A 6,752-nucleotide genomic window follows, 5' to 3' on the forward strand; every position below is an offset into this window, starting at 1 on the left:
CGTCCCCGAGGTAGCCGCACCTCGCCGTTGCCGGTTTTCTTTAAAAAAAAAACCGTTCGTTAAAAAAAACCTAGATCGGTTTTTTTTCGGTTTTATTATTTTGCGAGCGTTCACCGAACCGTTCGTTTTAACGAACGCGTTCGTCGGTTTTTCTCTGTTAACGAACGTCCGTTATTTAACCGTTCGTCCGTTTTTCTTTTTCGTCGGATTTTTCTCGTTATTTTCTCAGATTTGATTTCTGATCGAATCTTCGATTCTGTTTAACTTCTCGCTCGTTTATCGGAATCAGGCGATTCAAGCGCCTAGAGTTTCGTCTCGAAATTCTCTTTCCGTTTAACCTACTCAAAGAAGTTTTTGCCACAGTAAAATTTGACCTAGATCCAGATTAGCAAACGAAGTTTCTTTCTTTCGCCGTTTGACTTTCGTTGCTTCTTTCGAGTTGATTCTTTTTGCAAACCGGAGTTCTTAAGTTGAACTTTTTGGTTGGATCTTTCTTTCGAGTTTTAACTGTGCATTAGATGAGTACTGATTGTGTGCTTGTTTGTTTGCGATAGAGTACCCGGAGTGTGCCGCTTGTTACTTCGACTCGCTAGGTTTTGTGGATCATCAGCAAGGCAAGTAACACTTTGATCATATCCCGTTCATACCCAGTTTTACTGCATTAGATCTGTTTTCCTCAAACACTTGCATGATTAGGATCTGATTTAAATTGTGGGTATTGGGAAGTAGTTGAGGTAGTACCTATTACCTGTTTTTCTTATCAAACCCTTGGGAGTTACTTCTACGTTGCTTTTATTATTGCCATGCTATGCTCGTAGACGTGGATTGGGTTTGAGTGATATTCACGACAGATGTGAGATTGTTAATAAGGGTTCAACTTAAGGTGGCAACTAAAACTCACATCTGGGTGGATTGAGGCACCTGGAGCACCCAGTGTTGTCTGTTTATATAAGGACCGCCACCCAGGCTCAAAGGGATCATAAGATTATTCATGCTAGAAACTTCCGTGTGCAGCCACAAGCTATTATGGGCTCTAGCATAGTTGAGTAGGTTACAAGATCTCTTGAAGAGGTGGGCTAGCAGATGTAGGGGAAAGTAGGTGTACCGGTCCATCCAGAGTAAAGAGGGATTGTTTCTGAAAGGCTGTGTCTCGGTCATCCGTTTCTCAAACATCATGCAGTGCGAGAATCAAGCGGAGGCGATCGAGTCTTGTGGGGAAAAGTGCGCAAACCTCTGCAGAGTGTACAAACTAATCATGGTTAGCCGTGTCCCCGGTTATGGACAACTTGAGTATCTAGTACCTGGATTATCATTTGAATCTCATCACCATGTTACTTATAATTAATTTTGTTGGGTTAATGATGACACTTAATTGGGATTGAGTTGGAGGTACCTTCTCAATGTTTCACAACCACCATGATAGTTAAATAAAATTTATTCCTTTGCAGTAGGATAAAATTGGCTTTTCGCAAAACTGTAACCATAGAGCTTTCCACCAGCCATATATGCATATAGTATAGCATTATTATTGTTCATTGCTCTCTATGTGTTACTTTGCCAGCATATCCTATGTGCTGACCCGTTTTCGGGCTGCAACGTTTCATGTTGCAGACTTTTCAGACGACGAGTAAGGTTCCTTAGGTCGTGGTCTTATACTCAGTGATGCCGCTGGAGTGATGGACTCACTTATCTTTCAAGTCTTCCGCTGTTATCGTTATTAGATGGCCTTAAGCCATGTTTATCATACTTAATCTCTTCGGAGATATTCGATGTAATAAGTGTGTGATTGCTACTCTGTTATAAATCCTCCATTTGTACTGTGCGTGTCAGCATTACTGATCCAGGGATGACACTGGTGCACAGCAGCACAGGCCATTTGAGGTCTGGTCGCTACAAAGTTGGTATCAGAGCACACGCTGACTGTAGGACACGACCACTAAGCTTAAGCCCTAGAAAGCTTCTCTCTTCTCATTTCTGACCCCTCTCCACTTTTTACTCTTTTAGGAATGGCGAATGCAAGGAGCAAGTTCATGCAACCAGATGAAGACACGCCTTTTGGTCGACACTTGAAGGAAGTCACCAAGTACTTGAACATAGGAATACCAAGCATCACCGAAACCTACAACACCACATTTCCTGAAGAGGAGAGCTGGAAGATTCAAGTTATCATTCCAGGAAGGATGTTTAGTGCCATAAGATTGGTTTTCAAAGCACCAACTTGGAGTTTAGGGAAGAGCATGGCCGCACATATCGCCATGGGACGCATTGGAGAAGTCTACCACCAGGAGCCTAAGGATACAATTTATCAGATTTGTGGACGTCGAGACGCGCAATGGGAGATGATCAAGACCAAGAAGGATGGATCAATTGCAGCTTTCATCCAGGAGCAGAACCAACATATTCATCGCCAGGAGAACCAGATGTGCACGGACAAGGAAGAACTGAAGAAGGCATTAACGAAGATCAAGGAGCTCCAAGAAGAACTCAAGGCTACACGCGAAGATTATTTGGAGGAAATCAACGCACTAGTAGGGAAGATTGACGACCTGGAGAAGAAGATTGGAGTATTCGTGGGAAATCCAGTGCCAAAAGCAGAAGTCGACGAATGCACTTGTCCGGATAACTACATCATCATCGACGACACCGACTCGGAACCAAGTGAAGACGACTGGATTGATGAAGCTGGAGCAGACATCATGGAGTCTTCAACGGATCAGAATTTCTAGTAGACCACCATATCAGTAGTAGTTTTCCCCCATTTAATAGTATAGTTCAAGCACTTTGTCACGCTAGTTAGATCGATTGTTTTGCCTTGTTTGAATTGATTGAGTGATATTGATTGAATTTGTCTCATGAGCATATGGGTAGTGTTTTCTCTCTAGACCTCATTCTATTCTTAACTCTCATCTTTTCTAAACCTATCAGATGCCCCCGAGACGCGACACCGGATTTGTTTTCCCGCCAGAGATCACCCAGTTGATTCAGCAACAGAATGCCCTGATGCAAGTGTTAGTGCAGAACCAAGGCAACAACAACAACAACAACCCACCGCCACCACCACCTGTTGATCACTTAGCCCGTTTCTTAAGGCTAAACCCGCCGGTGTTTTCCAGTAGCACCGAGCCGATTGTAGCAGATGATTGGCTCCGCAAAGTTGGAAGGGAGTTGACCACTGCAGGATGCACAGATGCGGAAAGAGTGCGTTTTGCCGCACATCAGCTTGATGGACCCGCAGCATCATGGTGGGAGAATTATACAGCCACGCACCCTATTGACACAGTCACATGGGACCAGTTTCAGCAAGCTTTCCGTACAGCTCATGTTTCAGCAGGAGCTATGGCTATGAAGAAGCGTGAGTTCCGTAACCTACGCCAAGGAGGACGCACCGTAGGCCAGTATGTGGAGGAATTCAGTAAGTTAGCATGTTATGCACCAGATGACGTTGCTACAGACGCTGCCAAGCAAGAGAAATTCTTGGAAGGACTGAATGATGAACTGAGTATGCAGTTGATGGTAGCAACCTTCAACAACTACCAGGAGCTGGTAGATAGAGCTCTCATGATTGAAGGGAAGCAACAGCAGATTGAAAACCGTAAGAGGAAGTATGGACAAGGGAAGTACAATTCTGGAGCCCAGCAGAAGCCACGAATTACCCCGAAGCCGGGAGGACAGTTTCAGCATACCCATGGAGGAGGTAGTTCGCACAACCATAATGGCTCCAAGAATGGTAATGGGAATGGAGGAGGAAACGGACAGAACCGCACCAACCCATCTACCCCAACCAAGAGAGATCTAAGTCACATTACTTGTTTCAAGTGCCAGAAGACGGGACATTATGCTACTGATTGTCCCGAAGCCCAAAATGGAAATGGCAATGGAAGCTCTGGGAAGAAGCCGAACCCGTTCAACAAAGGACATGTGAACCACGTGAGCGTGGAGGAGGTTGAAGCTCAGCCTGATGCAGTAATAGGTAAGTTTTTGGTTAAGTCATTTACTGCAACCGTTCTTTTCGATACTGGTGCATCGCATTCATACATATCAAGGGGATTCGTGAACAAGTTTAAGATGTCCACCCAAGTTCTCAAAACCCCTATGTTAGTAACCTCGCCAGGAGCAGAGTATATGGCCACCCAAGGATGTCTTTAGATACCACTGGCCATTGGTAGGCATGTTTTCCCCTCAGACCTCATTGTTTTGGAATGGCAAGGTTTGGATGTGATTCTGGGAATGGATTGGCTATCGTTGTATGGAGGAAACATCGATTGTGCCAGCAAGACGATTTTGCTTACCACCCCGGAAGGAAAAAGGATCAAGTATGTATCCCGGCATATGCCGAAGAGGACTCAAGTGAATTCCTTATCAGGAGTTGTACAGGAGGAAGTACCAGTGGTGAAGGATTATCCGGATGTATTTCCAGAAGAGTTGCCAGGCATGCCACCAGATAGAGACATTGAGTTTTTGATTGAACTTTTGCCAGGCACAGGGCCAATATCTAAGAGACCGTACAGGATGCCCGCAAAGGATTTGGAAGAAATTAAGAAGCAGATCAAGGAGTTACTGGATAAAGGCTATATTCGCCCAAGTTCGTCACCTTGGGGATCCCCAGTACTTCTAGTGGAGAAGAAAGATGGATCACTAAGGATGGTTGTTGATTACCGAGGTTTGAATGAAGTGACCATCAAAAACAAGTACCCACTGCCGATGATCAATGATTTGTTTGACCGCTTACAAGGAGCTAAAGTATTTTCCAAGATCGATCTACGATCAGGGTACCATCAGTTAAAGATTCGAGAGCAGGATATACCCAAGACGACATTTACCACCAGATATGGATTGTATGAGTATACCGTTATGTCATTTGGTCTGATTAACGCACCTGCCTATTTCATGAACCTGATGAACAAAGTGTTTATGGAGTTTTTGGATAAGTTCGTCGTGGTGTTCATTGATGATATTTTAATCTTTTCCAAGGATGAAGAAGAGCATGAGGAGCATTTACGATTGGTACTTGAGAAGCTCAGAGAACATCAATTATATGCCAAGTTCAGCAAATGTGAGTTTTGGTTGAAGGAAGTTGGATTCCTTGGACATGTTATTTCTGGAGAAGGAATAGCAGTAGACCCTGCCAAGGTTGACACAGTGACAAGTTGGGAATCACCCACGACAGTTGGAGAAATCCGGAGTTTTCTTGGACTTGCAGGATACTACCGGAGATTTATCGAGATTTTCTCAAAGATTGCTAAGCCCATGACTGAGCTATTGAAGAAGGACACCAAATTCAATTGGACTGAGGAATGTGAAACTAGTTTCCAAGAGCTGAAGAAACGATTGGTTACATCACCAGTGTTGATTCTACCCGATCAACGCAAGGATTATGAAGTTTATTGCGACGTTTCTCGTCGAGGACTTGGAGCAGTGCTTATGCAGGAAGGAAGAGTTGTGTCGTATGCTTCACAACAACTTAAACCCCATGAGAAGAATTATGCTACGCATGATTTGGAATTAGCAGCCGTGGTGCATGCATTGAAAACATGGAGACATTTTCTCATCGGAAACCATTGTGAGGTGTACACGGATCACAAGAGTTTGAAGTATATTTTCACGCAGAAGGAGTTAAATCTCAGACAGAGGAGATGGTTGGAGCTCATTAAAGATTATGATATGAGATTGCATTATCACCCAGGAAAGGCTAACGTAGTAGCAGATGCGTTGAGCCGCAAGAGTCATGTCAACACCCTCATGACAGGAGAGTTACCTCAGGAGTTAGCCGAGGACCTTCGCGAGCTATGTTTGGAGATAGTCCCTAGAGGCTATTTAGCGACATTGGAGATTCAGTCTACCTTGATGGAAAGGATCAGAGAAGCTCAGAAGACAGACAAGGAGATTGAAGAGATAAAGGAGAAGATGAGCAAAGGAAAAGCCAAGGGATTTCATGAGGATGAGCACGATACCTGATGGTTCGAGGACCGCGTATATGTGCCAAATGATCCGGAGATCAGGAAGTTGATTTTGCAAGAAGCCCATGATTCACCATACTCGATTCACCCAAGGAATACCAAGATGTATTTGGATTTGAAGAATACTTTCTGGTGGACCGGAATGAAGAAGGATATTGCGGAGTATGTAGCAGTTTGTGATGTATGTCAGAGAGTGAAGGTAGAGCATCAGAAGCCAGCAGGATTGCTGCAACCATTGCCGATACCCGAATGGAAGTGGGATAAAACAGGCATGGATTTTATCACAGGATTACCCAGGACTTGTTCAGGCTATGACTCGATATGGGTTGTAGTCGACCGTTTGATGAAAGTGGCTCATTTCATTCCAGTGAAGACCACTTACACCAGTGCTAAGTTGGCAAAGATATACATGACCAGGATCGTATGTTTGCATGGAGTTCCGAGGACCATTGTATCAGACAGAGGAACCCAATTTACCTCGAAGTTTTGGAAGCAGTTACATGAAACATTGGGAACCAGGCTGGAATTTAGTACAGCTTTCCACCCACAGACAGATGGACAGACCGAAAGAGTCAACCAGATTTTGGAGGACATGTTGAGAGCATGTGCACTAGATTATGGATCTAGTTGGGACGACAATTTGCCATATGCGGAGTTTTCGTATAACAACAGTTATCAAACCAGTTTGAAGATGGCCCCTTTCGAAGCCTTGTACGGAAGGAGGTGTAGAACACCGTTGTTATGGGACGAAGTTGGAGACCGTCAGTTGTTTGGACCAGATTTGATTAAGGAGTC

The sequence above is a fragment of the Triticum aestivum genome, chromosome 4D, assembly GCF_018294505.1.
Source record: "Triticum aestivum cultivar Chinese Spring chromosome 4D, IWGSC CS RefSeq v2.1, whole genome shotgun sequence".
In the NCBI taxonomy this organism is placed as follows: Eukaryota; Viridiplantae; Streptophyta; class Magnoliopsida; order Poales; family Poaceae; genus Triticum; species Triticum aestivum.